At 41.0% G+C, this 19,355-nt stretch overlaps 1 long non-coding RNA gene across 1 annotated transcript in view; it reads right to left on the reverse strand.

The window, feature by feature from the left end:
* The window catches only part of LOC106588246 (uncharacterized), a 43,105-nt gene extending 23,982 nt beyond the window's left edge, over positions 1 to 19,123 (reverse strand). The window contains exon 1 of the long non-coding RNA XR_001324611.2: positions 18,947 to 19,123. This is a non-coding gene — a long non-coding RNA (uncharacterized lncRNA). The remainder of the gene's footprint in view (positions 1 to 18,946) is intronic.
* Between the last annotated feature and the right edge of the window lie 232 nt (positions 19,124 to 19,355).

Genomic DNA, 19,355 nt, shown 5'->3' on the forward strand with positions numbered 1-19,355 from the left:
CATCTTTCTCGCCTTGGTTCTCTCTCATCAATAATTTGATCAGCAACTTCAATGAGTTCCTCTGTTTTTTCATCTAACTTGGTCATGGTGTTCATTAATTGAAAGTTTGGTTTGCAGCATTTGGACTAGAACATTACTGCTTTGAGTGTTGTTAATCAAAACTGCATGCATGTTATCAAGTTGTGCGCCCCTGTTTGTAGATAACTCGTCAGATTTATCTAGTTTTGCGTGGAATTCATCGTATTTAGTTTTGGCTAAATTGAGTTGTTCCTGTAGAAGATGAGTTTGTTGAAGAGTTTGTGCTCGTTCGTCGTCATAAGTTTCTGTTATTACTTTTAATTGTTCAGTTTTCAGAAGTAGTTCCACGGCTAGCAGTATTTTCGTCATTAGTTTCCCGGTTCTCTCCACCTGTCCCTTCATGTCAACCGTTTCTTGCTCATGCTTATGCTGTGCACTGCTGTACTCTGCTGGCGGCCATACATCAGGGATAAACTGGAGAGAACCTTTACAAGGCCTGTGCCTGATGATCTATTTTGTAGGGCGTCTGTCGCAATTTCTGCTGTTTTCTTGCTTATGGCATAGTTTGGGTTTATATTGCTGCTGAGGTCAGTGATCAATCTGTCCATGGGTGCAGGTTCACTAATTAGCTTGGGAATGGGGGCCACCCCCTCTGACAGCTTGCACATTATTATAGAAACAATATGTATATTTTGGGGTTTTGAATCATTGGAAGCTGCAAAAACGATTTGAATCTATTTATAGACATTAATGAATTGTCAATACTGGATCAGTAATGTGGGAGTTGGACGTCAATGATTTTGCAAAAGCAAATTTAATTGATTAATCAATGTTAATAATTAATCATACCTTTATAGTCTATCTGAGAATTAACCTTTAATTAACCTGAAAGCGTCACTGTATCTAAGTTAATGTGGAAAAGTGTCAAATGTCTCATTGGTAGGAACAATTTCATTTGGTCCTTATCCAAATGATCAGCCTGGTAAAAGGTTTGTTTGGCTATTTAACTTCCTTCGAATGAGACAATGATTTCCAAAAAGTTGAGATTGGTTGGATATTATTGAAGTGTAACCAGTTGTTACAAATGTGAGAAGACATTGGCCCTCACATTAGAATTTTTTCAAAACAAAATTACTGCCGATTCTTCACCAGAAGGGGTCACTCACCCCTGAAAGCTGAACTCACAAGGGATTCCAGCAGAGGTGGGACTTCCATCACCCAAGGCACAGGGTTCCACCGTGAAAGCGAAAATCATACGGGATTCCTGCAAAGTGCGGAATTCTGATTTGAACAAAGGAAAATGGCTGCTCTCCCTTTGTTAGCTTAGCATCTAATGCAAAGCTAGCCATCCTTGCACAAGAATGTTAACTTCTAAGCAGACCCAGGGTCCCCTTCAATACGGGACCAGGGTTTTACTTACGACATCTCGCGTAAAACCCAATGGGTGTTTTTTCTGGTGATGTTATCGGAACTCGCGATAACATAAATACTCAGTGTATACTCACGCTTCTGAAGCGCGATAGACAGATATAATACTCCGCTTTGGCCAAACAAATATATCGTTAATCCTTAAATCGGCTGGGCCATATGTCCTAGCTCTAGGAATTAATACTCCACCATCTACACTGATCCTTAATCAGTATGCAACACCGGAGGCAATCTTTCTAGTACCTCAAAAGGAATCTCACACACACTCACTCTCAACGGTAATCCTGCCTATAGCTCCAATGTAATCTGCTACACAATTCATAAAGACTGCAAGACCTAATTCTGTTTTAGATGCCTCACACTGGGCACCAATATGTCATGACTTTACTTTCATGAATATGACTGTTATTTATTTAATCCACTAACTATGTTAAACTGTAACCCGATTAAATTAATCATGTAACAATTAACTCATTAGGATTTGGGGCACTACGGAAGAGGTTGTTTAAAGAGTTACCATCTCCCGAATTAAACTCTATAAGGTATATATCTATTTCATCAAAAAACAGTCATCTTATTAATCATGATCTCTTATCATATCATCCTTCTGACCAGTCATTTTGCATTTATTTTATTTCACCTTTATTTAACCAGGTAGGCTAGTTAACCTGTTTGGGATAGGGGGCAGTATTTTCACGGCCGGATAAAAAACGTACCCAATTTAATCTGGTCACTACTCCTGCCCAGAAACTAGAACATGCATGTAATTAGTAGATTTGGATAGAAAACACTCAAGTTTCAAAACTGTTTGAATGGTGTCTGTGAGTATAACAGATCTCATATGGCAGGCCAAAACCTGAGATGATTCTACACAGGAAGTGCCCTGTCTGACAATTTGTTGTCCTTCTGTAGCATCTCTATCGAAAATGCAGCATCTGTGCTGTAACGTGACATTTTCTAAGGCTTCCATTGGCAGTCTCTGGGCGAAGAACAGCAGGATAATTTGTTAGTGGTCAGCCTGGGAACAGTGACACTGGAGATGCGCGTCCACGAGACTACTCCATTTTTTTCTTTCAGCCTTTGAATGAATACAACGTCGCCCGGTTGGAATATTATCGCTATTTTATGAGAAAAATAGCATAAAAATGTATTTTAAACAGCGTTTGACATGCTTCGAAGTACGGTAATGGAATATTTTGAAATGCGCTCTCGCGTCACCCTTCGGATAGTGACCTGAACGCACGAACAAAACGGAGCTATTTGAATATAACTATGGATTATTTGGAACCAAAACAACATTTGTTGTTGAAGTAGAAGTCCTGGGAGTGCATTCTGACGAAGAACAGCAAAGGTAATCCAATTTTTCTTATAGTAATTCTGAGTTTAGTGAGCACCAAACTTGGTGGGTGTCAAATTAGCTAGCCTGTGATGGCCGAGCTATCTACTCAGAATATTGCAAAATGTGCTTTTGCCGAAAAGCTATTTTAAAATCTGACACCGCGATTGCATAAAGGAGTTCTGTATCTATAATTCTTAAAATAATTGTAAACACCATGGGACCCCACGCAGCGGTATGACGGCTGCGTGGGGTCCCATGGTGTTTATACTTGCATACTATTGTTTGTACAGATGAACGTGGTACCTTCAGGCATTTGGAAGTTGCACCCAAGGATGAACCAGATTAGTGGCTGTCTACTATTCTGAGGTCTTGGCTGATTTCTTTAGATTTTCTCATGATGTCAAGAAAAGAGGCACTGAGTTTGAAGGTAAGCCTTGAAATATATCCACAGGTACACCTCCAATTGACTCAAATGATGTCAATTAGCCTATCAGAAGCTTCTAAAGCCATGACATAATTTTCTGGAATTTTCCAAGCTGTTTAAAGGCACAGTCAACTTAGTGTATTTACATTTCTGACCCACTGGAATTGTGATACAGTGAATTATAAGTGAAATAATCTGTTTGTAAACAATTGTTGGAAAAATTACTTGTGTCAGGTACAAAGTAGATGTCCTAACTGACGATAGTTTGTTAACAAGAAATTTGTGGAGTGGTTGAAAAACGAGTTTTAATGACTCCAACCTAAGTGTATGTAAACTTCCGACTTCAACTGTATGTTCATATAAAGGTAGTCAATATAACTTGGAACGTAACATATGTTGAATCCGCTTAAAAAAGATGCCAAGTTCTATGGGGGTAAAATAAGGATGATATTTCATGATAATGTACAGTACCAGTCAAAAGTTTGGACACACTCTTGGCATTCTCTCAACCAGCTTCATAGTCACCTGGAATGCATTTCAATTAACAGGTGTGCTTTGTTAAAAGTTCATTTGTGGAATTTCTTTCCTTCTTAATGCGTTTGAGGTTATCAGTTGTGTTGTGACAAGGTAGGGGTGGTATACAGAAGATAGCCCTATTTGGTAAAAGACAAAGTCCATGTTAGGGCAAGAACAGCTCAAATAAGCAAAGAGAAACAATTTACGACATGAAAGTCAGTCAATCTGAAAAATTTCAAGAACAAGTTTCTTAAAGTGCAGACGCAAAAACCATCAAACTCTATGATGAAACTGGCTCTCATGAGGACCGACACAGGAAATGAAGACCCAGAGTTACCTCTGCTGCAGAAGATACGTTCATTAGAGTTAACTGCACCTCAGACTGCAGCCCAAATAAATGCTTTACAGAGTTCAAGTAACAGACACATCTCAACATCAACTGTATAGAGGAGACTGCATGAATCAGGCCTTCATGGTCAAATTGCTGCAAAGAAACCACTACCGAAGGACACCAATAAGAAGAAAAGACTTGCTTGGGCCAAGAAACACAAGCAATAGACATTAGACCAGTGGAAATCTGTCCTTTGGTCTGATGAGTCTAAATTAGTGATTTGTGAGACGCAGAGTAGGTGTGTGGTTCCCGCATGTGTGGTTCACACTGTGAAGCATAGAGGAGGAGGTGTGGGGGTGCTTTGCTGGTGACACTGTGATTTATTTAGAATTCAAGGCACACTGAACCAGCATGGCTACCACAGCATTCTGCAGCGATACGCCATCCCATCTGGTTTACGCTTAGTGGGACTATCATTTGTTTTTCAACAGGACAATGACCCGACACACCTCCAGACTGTGTAAGGGCTATTTGACCAAGAAGGAGAGTGATGGAGTGCTGCATCAGATGACCTAGCCTCCACAATCACATGACCTCAACCCACTTTAGATGGTTTGGGATGAGTTGGACCATAGAATGAAGGTAAAGCAACCAACAAGTGCTCAACAAATGTGGGAACTGCTTCAAGACTGTTGGAATAGGCATTCCAGGTGAAGCTGGTTGAGAGAATACCAAGAGTGTGCAAAGCTGTCATCAAGGCAGTGGGTTGAAGAATCTAACATATTAAATATATTTTGATATGTTTAATACTTTTTTGGTTACTACATGATTCCATGTGTTATTTCATAGTTTTGATGTCCTCACTATTATTCTACAATGTAGAAAATAGTAAAAATAAAGAAAAACCCTTGAATGAATAGGTGTGTCCAAACTTTTGACTGGTACTTTCTATAGGGGACAAGAATACTTTTGACTGGTACTTTCTATAGGGGACAAGAATACCGCCTTTCGCCAAACACACATATCGCTAAACGATTACTGGTACAGTTTCAACATGATGATCCTCTCCTCATTTCGACCCACATAATGCACATGCATCAATATTATCTAGGAGGCACCTGTTTGAACACTAGTTAGGTTTCCATCCAATCGGTGACAGACTTTCATGCAAATGTAACAAAATATGCATAAAGAAAATATGCACATTTTCCCACCAGTGGTGTGTTTCCACCAAACGGACTTGTTGTGGGTAGAAATCAGTGTGTGATGATGTAGTCCACACAAAATGTAATTATTCGCTTAAGTTTTCATGTATCGAATAAAAATCAAAAGTTCTATTTGTTTCCTTTGCATTTTCAACTTTACCCATAGTTTTATCACAAAAAGTGTTGCGTTAAATAGCAAATGTGGTTCCCATCAGCTCCAGAGTGGCGCAGGAATCTAAGGCACTGCATCTCAGTGCAAGAGGCGTCACTATAGTACCTGTTTCAAATCCAGGCTGTATCACATCCGGTTGTGATTGGGAGTCTCATAGGGCGGCACACAATTGGCCCAGCGTCGTTGGGGTTTGGCCGGAGTAGGCCGTTATTGTAAATAATATATTTTTTCTTAACTGACTTGCCTAGTTAAATAAAGGTTAAATAAAATATAGAGTACTTCTTGGCGACAAACTCCCGTCTCAGACAATCACTGGTACAGCTGATTAGCTGTCCTGGGTTAAATATCTCAAAGTCTTCAAACCATCCCATCTTACTACGAGTCTCAAATCAACGTAGTACACTACACTAATCGCCCCACTGGAGCGAATGGAAGAGTCAACTCTATTTATTTTTTCCAAACGGGCGGTTCGTGTGCAAACTATATCATTGTGAGAATAGTTATAGAATGTGTCCAAGATAAGTAAGTTAGTATCTCTCTCTCTTGGGCATTATGAAAAACAGCCTTCATTGAGAGGAGGGGAGGCTATGCTTGGTTTTTAATCAAATTAAAATAAATGGGGGAAAAATGCACATCTCTTTTGCTCCATGCGCATACAGGCATTGTGCATCACGGCTGGATAGGCTGTGCTTCCAACGTCAAAATCCATGCCATAACCGCTATGACCAGCTTTTGGTTGGTCTTAAATATCCCCACCAGCGCTGCCTGAAATTGGCACGTTGGCACATGTTTTAAAAGACACACCTCAGATATTGCCACCCCTCCCACCTCAGCGCACAAAGTCCTTCGGGTTAGGTTGAGGGTTAGAATTAGGGTTATCGTAAGGGTTTGGTTAGGGTAAAAAGTCCTCACAAGTAAAGTAATACAGAGCTGTGTGTGTATGTTTGTATGTGTGTCTGAGTGAGACAGACCAGGAGACTCTCTCTCTGATTTATTTTTCCCCCTTCCCCCCTCTCTCTCTCCCGCCATCCCTCTGTCTGTCCCCCTGAGCTAAATTCTATTCCCTGCCAATCTGGCATTAAAAGCTTCCTTTGCGTCAGATATGAGATGCCCTACATCTGTGTATGTGAAATGTGCTTTCATTCAAGGAGCATGTGTATGAGGTTTAAAGTATGTCAAATCCCCCATCTGACAGAAGCAAGAACATCAGCGGACCTGAGGGGGCTATCTTTTGAGTCTGTCACTCACAATATGAACCAGTCAGGATTGGGGATAGTTACAGAAAGAGAGAATCACAGCTTTGGGTTACTACAGTCAAATATCCAGATAGCTCATATGTGACTCATTTCAGGAAACTAAGCGTATGTCGTGCGTCACTACTTCACAGCAGAGCCATTTGAACATAAACTTAATTTTTTTAATCAAAATGCGTTTTTGGGCAGAAATGCTTTCTGGAACATGTGAACTTTCATGTGCCTTAATAACAAACTTGCATGCCATTTGTAAATACATTTGCCATCTGGAAATAAAATTGTTAAATTACGAACTGAGTCGAAAAGAGAACACACAGAAGGCTGTTATATAAAACACCTGTCTCCGGATTACCACTTCAAACTAAGGCAACTATGGCATCCGTGACAGAGAGGGAGAAGTGTCTATGTATACGGGTAAGATAGTCTAGCTAGCTACATTTTCAGATGTTACACGTTTGTAATTTTGTCAGAAAGTCATTTTCATTTCAAGTTAAAGTGTACTGTTAGCTATCTAGCTAACGTTAGCTGGCTGGCTCGCTAGCTAATGTTATGAGTATGATCTGTGTGGTAATATTATTAGTATCTCAGAGCCATTTGCATTGCTAGTCAATGTTAGCTAGAACCTGGTGGTTTAGCTACCTGCAGATTCATGCAGGGTAGTAACATAATGAGTTGGGATTATGGCTTGTTGTTTAGCTAGCTAGCTAGCTACATGTCTAAGCAAAAGACTCCACTATGCAAGTAACCATTTTAATAGAATGTTCATGATGTCACTGTGATAACTTTTGATAGTTATTCTGTGTTCTGGCACAGCTACGTCTAACGAATTTATGAACGCTCAACACCCGTTGAATATGGCCAGTGTCAGGAAACGTTTGCAAAAACGCGTAATTAAATTGTTGCAAGCAGCACAGTTGCAGTCACCAACGCTCTGGATAACATAAAAACAGCCTAACCAGCTCTGCTAGGGCGAGTAAAATACTCAGAGTGAGGTGTTCCCTCATTTATGTCTGGAAGTTAAAGTATGTCAACGTTAGCCAGGTAGCTTGGGTGCTTGACTGCAGAACGCTCGGATCAACCCTACTCCTCGACCAGAGCATCCAGTGTGCACTCTGAATGCTCAGAGAGCGAAACGCTCTGAATTTACGAACTGACAATCTGATAACGCTCTGAGTTTACAAACGCCCAGAGTGCATACTCTGGCACTCCAGATTGAATTTACAAACACACACGTAGTTTAAATCTACCTTTAGTCTTGAAATCTTTGGTTGTTTAAGTACATGGCCTCACATGTGAATCCTTAACTTCTTTGGGATGGGGGCAGTATTTTCACGGCCGGATAAAAAACGTACACGATTTAATCTGGTTACTACTCCTGCCCAGAAACTAGAATATGCATATAATTAGTAGATTTGGATAGAAAACACTCTAAAGTTTCTAAAACTGTTTGAATGGTGTCTGTGAGTATAACAGAACTCATATGGCAGTCCAAAACCTGAGAAGATTCCATACAGGAAGTGCCCTGTCTGACAATTTGTTGTCCTTCTGTTGCATCTCTATCGAAATACAGCATCTGTGCTGTAACGTAACATTTTCTAAGGCTTCCATTGGCTCTCTAAAGCCGCCAGAAAGTGGAATGGGGTGTCTGCTGTCTCTGGGCGAAGAACAGCAGCAGAATTTGTGAGTGGTCAGCCTGGGGACAGTGACACTGGAGATGCGCAGTCACGAGACAAATTTTTTTTTCTTTCAGCCTTTGAATGACTACAGCGTTGCCCGGTTGGAATATTATCGCTATTTTACGCGAAAAATAGCATAAAAATTGATTTTAAACAGCGTTTGACATGCTTCTAAGTACGGTAATGGAATATTTTGAAATATTTTTGTCACGAAATGCGCTCGCGCGTTACCCTTCGGATAGTGACCTGAACGCACAAACAAAACAGAGCTATTTGAATATAACTATGGATTATTTGGAACCAAAACAACATTTGTTGTTGAAGTAGAAGTTCTGGGAGTGCATTCTGACGAAGAACAGCAAAGGTAATCCAATTTTTCTTATAGTAATTCTGAGTTTAGGTTGTCCCATACTTGGTGGGTGTCAAATTAGCTGGCCGTGATGGCCGAGCTATGTACTCAGAATATTGCAAAATGTGCTTTCACCGAAAAGCTATTTTAAAATCGGACACCGCGATTGCATAAAGGAGTTCTGTATCTATAATTCTTAAAATAATTGTTATGTTTTTTGTGAACGTTTATCGTAAGTAATTTAGTAAATTCACCGGAAGTGTTTGGTGGGAATGCTAGTTCTGAACGTCACATGCTAATGTAAAAAGCTGTTTTTTGATATAAATATGAACTTGATTGAACAAAACATGCATGTATTGTATAACATAATGTCCTAGGAGTGTCATCTGATGAAGATCATCAAAGGTTAGTGCTGCATTTAGCTGTGGTTTTGTTTTTTGTGACATTATATGCTAGCTTGAAAAATGGGTGTCTGATTATTTCTGGCTGGGTACTCTGCTGACATAATCTAATGTTTTGCTTTCGCTGTAAAGCCTTTTTGAAATCGGACAGTGTGGTTAGATAAAGGAGAGTCTTGTCTTTAAAATGCTGTAAAATAATCATATGTTTGAAAAATTTTGAAATTTGAAATTTTCGGATTTTCGAGGACTTTAATTTCGCGCCACGCCCATCATTGGATATTGGAGCAGCTGTTCCACTAGCGGAACGTCTAGATGTAAGAGGTTTTAAGAGGGTGTGAATGATGCTGAATGGGTGTAGACAAAGAAGAGCTCTCCAGTAGGTGTATCAAAACATCCAAGGGACATTTTTCTCAAAAGTGAGGTTACAAGTGAATCAACTTTCAAAGCAAAATTACTCTCCCATTATTCCTCAACTGGGGTGTATGATATCCCATTTTTGAGCTCTGAATCTCTACTTTTATCCAATGTAAAAAACACAATTTCAAATTTTGTGTCGGACGTATTTGATACCATTCCACTCATTCCACTCCAGCCATTACCACAAGCCCGTGCTCCGCAATTAAGGTGCCACCAACCTCCTGTGTTTGGGAACACATGTTATAAATCATACATTACCAGCAGCACCAGGCACACTATACAGACACTGTACCGCGCTGCATTAATAACAAGTACGCACAGACACACAGTCTGTATCTTTCCCTTTCTCAACCAACCCCCCAGCACCGCAGGTACTGAACTCCATGTGCCGAAAAGAGAGAGAGAGAGAGAGAGAGAGAGAGAGAGAGAGAGAGAGAGAGATCGAGCGAGCATTGGCAATGTTAACATGTTTCCCATGCCAATAAAGCCCTGAAAATTGAATTGAAATTGAATTGAGAGAAGGAGAAAGAGAAAGAGATCAATGAAGGGTAGGTATAGTGCATAAATATAATAGGATACCTAATGTAAGTGGAGGATATGTGAATGTGAATAGAGAGACATGGAGATAAAGAAAAAATGAGACACAATGAACAGGAGTGAGAAGAGAGCAGAAAGTAAGACAGAGAAGCAGGAAGAATGAGTGAGAGGTTGATAGACAGGAATAGCCTACCCGTGAAAGAGAGAGGGGCAGAAAGGGCCTGGGTTAGGGGGGAGAGAGAGAGATAGAGAAAAAGAGCGATAAGAGAGAGAGGGCAGGCGGGAGGGTGTGTGCTAAAATAAGAGGCAGGCTCTTGTCAGCACTGTGACCTACTCATGCAGGACTGAGGAATTCTCCCTGTCGACCAGGACACATTCCTCCGGTCCTCAGACATTAACCCACTCGCTGCCGCCCTGTTGGGGTGGAGCGGGTTACACTGGCAGCCCTCACTGGCACTGGGTTGCACCATTGTACAACGCTCTACAATAGCAACTCATTATTTTTACGTTTTTATTTCTTTCTTTTTTATTGGATAGAGACAATAGCAGCCACAGTAAACGGCTAGACTACCACAGGCCACCACTAGCCACTTCATCAGTACTGTCCTGTGCACACATTCACCAAGCCTAGTTCTGCACACACAATAAATCAGCACATATATTGTATCTGAAAAGCCACTAATATACATATATTGAAGCATGATTAATTGTGATGCCTAAACTGACACGGCACACACTCAAACACAAACACAAACGCTGAAGGGAGCCTATACACATTTCTAAACGAACACAGTAAACAAGAATGGGTTGATCAGGTAAAGTGCATAGAATAACCAACTGAACCATTGAACTGGGTGTAGGTGTGCATATGGTGCTGCAAAAACACATTGTGACAATATCTGGATATGAAGGGCTCTATTGTGTCGCCAGGGCAGAATGTAGCTCTTATTCTGCTGGTGGGAATGGGGGACGGGGGTTTACAAAGACAAAAATGTAATGTGAAGCTTCTCAAAGCCACATGCACTCCTTTATACCCCTCTGCTTCTCCATGATTCCCTAGCAATTCACTACATACACTGCAGGATCAGGACATGACCAACTGGCAACCTCACCACTTGTAACTCAAAAATACAGTATGTCAAAGCTCAAACATGCAACCCGCATAGTACAAAAATCAAATGTGACATGAAATACCCATCACTGTAGAACATTATCATTAGTTTGTTATTTAGCTTCCTTGGTAGAACAACCTTAAAGGGAATCATTATAGGATGACTCAGGGAGTTGTAATTCAATTGTTCTGGTGGTAAATCAATGGGTCGACCGGTTCCGAGCTCGAAATGGCTGACCAAGTGATCCTCCTCACTGCTAGATGTTTGAGGAAAAATATGACCGATAGAGCACTTGATTCTATTCACATTCAGATGACTTCCCTGAAAGGTAAGTGAAGTATGATGGATGATTTGTGTTGGTTAGTTTTGAATTAAAATTAAAAGATCTCCTTACTTTCGGTGGGGGTAAAAACACCCAAACGTCATAGTTGAGTAAAAGTAAAGATACCTTAATAAAAAATTACTCAAGAAAAAGTGAGTCACCCAGTAAAATACTACTTAAGTAAAAGTCTAAAAGTATTTGCTTTTAAATAAGTAAATGTACCAGACAGCCTAATTTTCATGTTTTTTTAATTTACGGATAGCCAGGGACACGCTCCAACACTAAGATATAATTTACAAACAAAGCATGCTTAGTGAATCCGCCAGATTAGAGGAAGTAGGGATGACCAGGGATGTTCTCTTGATTAATATTTGAATTAGACCATTTTCCTGTCCTTCTAAGCATTCAAAATGTAAGAAGTACTTTTGGGTTTCAGGGAAAATGTATGGAGTAAAAAGTACATAATTTTCTTTAGGAATGTAGTAAAGTAAAAGTAGTCAAAAATAGAAATAGTAAAGTAAAGTACAGATACCCCAAAAACCTACTTAAGTAATGCGTTACACCACTGCTTACATTTCAGGTCTTGGGCTACATGGAATGGGAGTGGCAATGTTGGGTGCGTAGGTCAGGTTCTTTTGAAAACTTCCCGTTCTAGTTCTGTATGCTTGACTGCTGCTCCCCCGCTACCCCTGAAGAGAGGTAGCCTCTGTGTTCTCTATATTTGTCTTTCCTTGTCTGTTAGGCTGCCCATTGTTTTTACTGTACATCCACCTGTCTGTTTCCCAGTATGTCTATCTGCATGTCCGCTTACTGTATACAGTTGAAGTCGGAAGTTTACATACACCTTAGCCAATTACATTTAAACTCAGTTTTCACAATTCCTGACATTTAATCCCAGTAAAAATTCCCTGTCTTAGGTCAGTTAGGATCACCACTTTATTTTAAGAATGTGAAATGTCAGAATAATAGTAAAGAGTGATTTATTTCAGCTTTTATTTCTTTCATCACATTCCCAGTGGGTCAGACGTTTACATACACTCAATTAGTATTTGGTAGCATTGCTTTTAAATTGTTTAACTTGGGTCAAATGTTTTGGGTAGCCTTCCACAAGCTTCCCACAGTAAGGGGTGAATTTTGGCCCATTCCTCCTGACAGAGCTGGTGTAACTGAGTCAGGTTTGTAGGCCTCCGTGCTCGCACACGCTTTTTCAGTTCTGCCCACACATTTTCTATAGGATTGAGGTCAGGGCTTTGTGATGGCCACTCCAATACCTTGACTTTGTTGTCCTAAAGCCATTTTGCCACAACTTTGGAAGTATGCTTGTGGTCAATGTCCATTTGGAAGACCCATTTGCGACCAAGCTTTAACTTCCTGACTAATGTCTTGAGATGTTGCCTCAATATATCCACATCATTTTCCTGCCTCATGATGCCATCTATTTTGTGAAGTGCACCAGTCCCTCCTGCAGAAAAGCACCCCCACAACATGATGCTGCCACCTCCGTGCTTCACGGTTGGGATGGTGTTCTTCTGCTTGCAAGCCTCCCCCTTTTTCCTCCAAACATAACGATGGTCATTATGGCCAAACAGTTCTATTTTTGTTTCATCAGACCAGAGGACATTTCTCCAAAAAGTATGATCTTTGTCCCCGTGTGCAGTTGCAAACCATAGTCTGGCTTTTTTATGGCGGTTTTGGAGCAGTGGCTTCTTCCTTGCTGAGCGGCCTTTCAGGTTATGTCGATATAGGACTCGTTTTACTGTGGATATAGATACTTTGCTACCTATGTCCTCCAGCATCTTAACAAGGTCCTTTGCTGTTGTTCTGGGATTGATTTGCACTTTTCACACCAAAGCACGTTCATCTCCTTCCTGAGCGGTATGGCGGCTACGAGGTCCCATGGTGTTTATACTTGCTTACTATTGTTTGTACAGATGAACTTGGTACCTTCTGGCATTTGGAAATTGCTCCCAAGGATGACTTGTGGAGATCTAAAAAAAAAATTCTGAGGTCTTGGCTGCTTTCTTCTGATTTTCCCATGATGTCAAGCAAAGAGGCACTGAGTTTGAAGGTAGGCCTTGAAAACCAAGTTTTCCTCCATAATTTTTCCTGTGCTTAGCTCTATTCCGTTTATTTTACCCTAAAAAACTCCCTAGTCTTTGCTGATGACAAGCATACCCATAATGTGATGCAGCCACCACATTGCTTGAAAATATGAAGAGCGGTACTCGGTGATGTGTTGTTTTGGATTTGCCCCAAACATAACAATTTGTATTCAGGACATAAAGTTAATTTCTTTGCCACATTTTTTGCAGTTTTATTTTAGTGCCTTTTTGCAAACAGGATGCATGTTTTGGAATATTTTTTCTTTTGTACAGGCTTCCTTTTTTTTAACACTGTCATTTAGGTTAGTATTGCAGAGTAACTACAGAGCTCTCTGAAATTAGGTGTCCCCCTTGGTCAGTTCAGAGTAATGATCTCTATGTTGATACATTTATTTTTTCCTTAATATTTTTTGTAATTTTGTACATTGTATATGTTCGATGTATTTATGCAGGGCTCATCTGTAAAAGAGACCCTATTTATGACTTCCCTGTCAAAAAAAGGTTAAATAAAAAAATAAAAACTGTTAACCTATTCTCAGTTTTCTATCACAGCCATAAACTCTGTAACTGTTTTAAAGTCACTATTGGCCTCATGGTGAAATCCCTGAGTGGTTTCCTTCCTCTCCGGCAACTGAGTTAGGAAGGACGCCTGTATCTTTGTAGTGACTGGGTGTATTAATACACCATCCAAAGTGTAATTAATAACTTCACCATCCTCAAAGGGATATTCAGTGTCTGAATTGTCTTGAGTCAATAAGTATTCAAACCCCTTTGTTATGACAAGCCAAAATAGAGTAAAAATGTGCTTAAGTTTCATGGACACACTGTGTGCAATAGTGTTTAACATGATTTTTAATGACTACCTCATCTCTGTACCTCACACGTATATTTATCCCCCAGTCAAGCTGTCAATTTCAAACACAGATTCAACCACAAGTGTAATTAAAACTTCACCATCCTCAAAGGGATATTCAGTGTCTGCTTTAGGTGCCCTTCTTTGAGAGGCATTTGAAAACCTCACAGGTTTTTGTGGTTGAATCTGTATTCGAAATTCACAGCTTGACTGAGGAACCTACAGATAATTGTATGTGTAGGGTACGGAGATGAGGTATCATTAAAAAATCATGTTCAACACTATTATTGTTAAACTAACTTATTTAGGCTTGCCATAACAAAGGGGTTGAATACTTATAGACTCAAGACATTTCAGCTTTTCATTTTTAATTCATTTGTAAACATTTCTAAAAACATAATTCCACTTTGACATTATGGGGTATTGTGTAGGCCAGTGACACAAAATCTCAATTTAAACCATTTTAAAGTCTGCCTGTAACACAACAAAATGTAGAAAAAGTCAAAGGGTGTGAATACTTTCTGAAGGCACTGTATCTCAATGAGTCAACCCCATCTACACACACACACACACACACACACACACACACACACACACACACACACACACACACACACACACACACACACACACACACACACACACACACACACACACACACACACACACACACACACACACACAGAGCCAGCCTGCAGAGGAAATCCTTAGGTCTGATCCAGTTAATGTATGATGCTGCGGTTGAATATCATCTCTTAAGTATGAGCAACACAACAGATTCACATACAGAAGTATGGAACTGATAGTGAGAGGAACATTGGGATGCTAAAACAATGGTACACATCGATGGTACATGTATTCCCTATATAGTGCACAACTTTTGACCAGAGCCCCCATACAGCTCTGGTCAAAAGTTGTGCACTACAAAGGGTATATGGTGCTATTTGAGACCTGACCTAAGAGAGCAAGATGTAGACAGATCAGAGCTATGGGCTTGTACAGTATGTATTTCTATTACATGTTTGGAATATCACATGAGCTGCTGGAGGGTGACGTTGTTCATATATTTGTTAAAATGTTCTATATGAGCCTAATGTGATGATGAATGATTTCCACATTTCTGAAATGGATGGATCTAGTAGATTTGATATCTGGTACAACTAAATATTATGATAATAATGTACTCTGTGGTATTTAGATGTGATGTCAACCTCCCTCTGAGACATACAGTATTCTTGTCATTTACAACCTGTCTCTTCCACTTCAAGCACAGGTATGTATTGTACTATAGGTGCTAGGATGGGGCCATCGAGTCCATGCCAGGGGTAGACCCATATAGTTCACTACCACTGATCATGAGCCTGCACCCCCATCCAGCCACTGTCACGTAAAGATTACATAACACCTAGGTCCCAATACAGTACACTGGCATTACCATCAACTACCTACAGGACTGAAATCAAAGGCGGTTTGTTGAGGTTGAGGAACATTCAGAGACATTGACTGTCTGACCAGGTGGATTTGAATCAAACCGGTGTACTGCTGGAGCATGGGATCCCCCCCTGACTGATGCTGCTGCAAACCCAGACGTTTGCCTCATGTGAACTTTGACATCAAAGACTTTTCCCCCCTCTTTCTTTAAAAGGCACAGGGAGGTCGTGGTGGTGCCAGGGCTGGAACGCCACTAAACAAAGGGACGTCCCACGTAGACTATTGAGATGATGTCTTCATTAATCAAATCAAGACATGTGAATTCATCCTGTAACTATGCATGAAACATGCGTAGAAATTAGGCCGCGTATTGTAGTCATACTGGTTCGACTTAAGCACATACTGTATATAAATCAACCACAGAGTAGGGAGGCAGGTAACACAGGGGAGGGAAGAGAGAAAGGGAAAGATACACTATATGACCAAAAGTATGTGGACACCTGCTCGTCAAACATCTCATTCCAAAATTATGGGCATTAATACGGAGTTGGTCCCCCTTTGCTGCTATAACAGCTTCCACTCTTCTGGGAAGGCTTCCCACCAGATGTTGGAACATTGCTGTGGGGACTTGCTTCCATTCAGCCACAAGAGCATTAGTTTGGTCGGGAACTCCTGTTTAGCGATTAGGCTTGGCTCGCAGTCGGTGTTCCATTTCATACCAAAGGTGTTCGATGGGGTTGAGGTTAGGGCTCTGTGCAGGCCAGTCAAGTTCTTCGACACCAATCTCGTCAAACCATTTCTGTATGAACCTCACTTTGTGCACGGGGGCATTGTCATTCTGAAACTGGAAAGGGCCTTCCCCAAACTGTTGCCACAAAGTTGAAACCACAGAATGGACTAGAATGTCATTGTATGCTGTAGCGTTAAGATTTCCCTTCACTGGAACTAAGGGGCCTAGCCCGAACCATGAAAACAGCCCAGACCATTACTCCTCCTCCACCAAACTTTATAGTTGGCACTGCAGGTAGCATTCTCCTGGCATCCGCCAAACCCAGATTTGTCTGTCAGACTGCCAGATGGTGAGGTGTGATTCATCACTCCAGAGAACGTGTGTCCACTGCTCCAGAGTCCAATGGCGGCGAGCTTTACACCACTCTAGCCGACGCACGGTATTGCACATGGTGATCTTAGGCTTGTGTGCGGCTGCTCGGCCATGGAAACCCATTTCATGAAGCTCCCGACGAACAGTTATTGTGCTGACGTTGCTTCCAGAGGCAGTTTGGAACTCAGTAGTGAGAGTTGCAACCGAGGACAGAGAATTTTTATGCGCTACGCTCTTCAGCAGTCTGCGGTCCCGTTCTTTAAGCTTGTGTGGTCTACCACTTTGCGCTAAGCAGTTGTTGCTCGTCCACGTTTCCACTTCACAATAACAGTACTTACAGTTGACCAGAGCAGCTCGAGCAGGGCAGAAATTTGACGAACTGACTTGTTGGAAAGGTGCGACTTTGAAAGTCACTGAGCTCTTCAGCAAGGCCATTCTACTGCCAATGTTTGTCTATGGAGATTACATGGCTGTGTAATCACAAAAACAGGTGTGATTGAAATAGCCGAATCTACTAATTTGAATGGGTGTCCACAGACTTTTGTGTATGTAGTGTATATCAGGCTGATGATGGAGAGGAGAAGGTGGGATTACATACTGGTACTGGACATACAATACATACGGATGGATTAGCAGCTGGGTAGAGCATATTTGGGTCTTTTTCTAACCAACAATCACATATCAATAACATATGTAGTGTGAATCGCCATTGCCTCACATGTCATTACATTAATATGACATGTGACGCAAAGTAATGAATGACCATGATATCTTTAAATTAACACAAGATACTGCAATTGCTATTGCTCTGTGTCGAAATTGTATGTACATACCAAGTCTCTCTCTTTACCAGTAAATATCACCACATCAAACAAGTTATCCCCAAAAATGCAGGAAAGATAATCAAACAAACTTTTTGAAACCGTTTAAGTGTTTCGGAACCAGTAGTTAATTTACCCCGATCTATTGATGACACCAGACCACATCTTGATTTGTGAATATTGTCTTTCAATACAGGAAGACAGACAGATTGAGGGGTACCCGGATGGAAGACGGGACAGAAAAGGGGAAAAGGATGGGAGGAGCATATAACAAAAAGAGAGAAGGGGCAACCCTATATTTCTATTCCCAATTCCCAATACCCATATTGTAATACTAAAATAATCAAACTTGGCTCTCATCAGCCAAGTTGACATGCCCTTCATGCCTCCTTTAACGCTTCATTATAACAAACAACATCCTTTCGATATATAACATGAAACGTGATTGGCACAACCCCACGAATGCGTAGGGAGTCACAGAAGAGTGATCCGCCATAAGAGTGATCCGCCAGGCACCTCTCACTCCAACCCCCCAGACCCAGTCTCCCTCTCTCTCTTTCTCCTCTGTGTGGACCCCCAAAACTGGATGCTCTAAATGCAGCCCCATCCAAAATCCCCATCTAAATGCGACCAAGGGTAATCCTACAGGGAGGCACTTAAGATAGCATATGTTAGAGAACAGCAGAGGGGAGAGAGTAAGAGAGAGAGGGAGATAGGGAAGAGAGAGAAGGAGAGAGAGAAGGGATAGGATGGGGGATTAGGATCCTAGGGAACACATTTTTCAAACAAAAATAAAATAGTTGAAAAATGGAGCAAGGCATGAGGAGGGCGGGAGAAAGGAGAATCTGAGAGAAAGAAAGCGATAAATGTATGAAGAGGAAAAAAGGATATGAACAGACACACAGAGGTGAGAGGGACATTGAAGGAATTAGAAAAAATGAGGAAAAGTGAGGGGGCAAAAAACACAAAAGCGATATAGAAAGTACCAGCACACGTTTAGGAGATAAGTCTTGTTCCTTCTCTTTTTTCGTTTTCTCTTTTTTTTCGTCCTTTTCCCTTGATTTTGACCCCTACTGGTCCCCCCTTCTCTTCTCTCCCTCTAATGTTTCTTGGTAGTGCCGGTACTCTCTCTCCTACCTCTCTTGCTCTCCCACAGAACATGCTCTCCATTTTCTCACTCTTTTTTTCTGCTGTCCCCTTTCATCTGTCCATTCCGTGAGCGTTTTCTTCTTTTCTTCGTCCTCTCTTCCAGAATGGGTATGTGAAGAAATTACTCAAAATGAACCGAATTTTACATTAAAGGTAGAGAGCAATTTTTTTTATAAAGAGCTAAAATAATAGGGAGGAGTAGATGCACAAATCAATTGGTAGCATGCAGTCTGATGCAGGGACAATCCAGGGCCTATGTTTTCAGGGGCGCTCTCTATGCAGAGGAGGGGTGAAATGGGACTCGTCTCACTGTACAAGAGGGAAAGACCCAAAGCAAGCAAAGCAAATAAAAAATAAAATAAAAAACTGAGCCCTGTGCTGGCTGCGGTCTCAGGCG

The sequence above is a fragment of the Salmo salar genome, chromosome ssa27, assembly GCF_905237065.1.
Source record: "Salmo salar chromosome ssa27, Ssal_v3.1, whole genome shotgun sequence".
In the NCBI taxonomy this organism is placed as follows: Eukaryota; Metazoa; Chordata; class Actinopteri; order Salmoniformes; family Salmonidae; genus Salmo; species Salmo salar.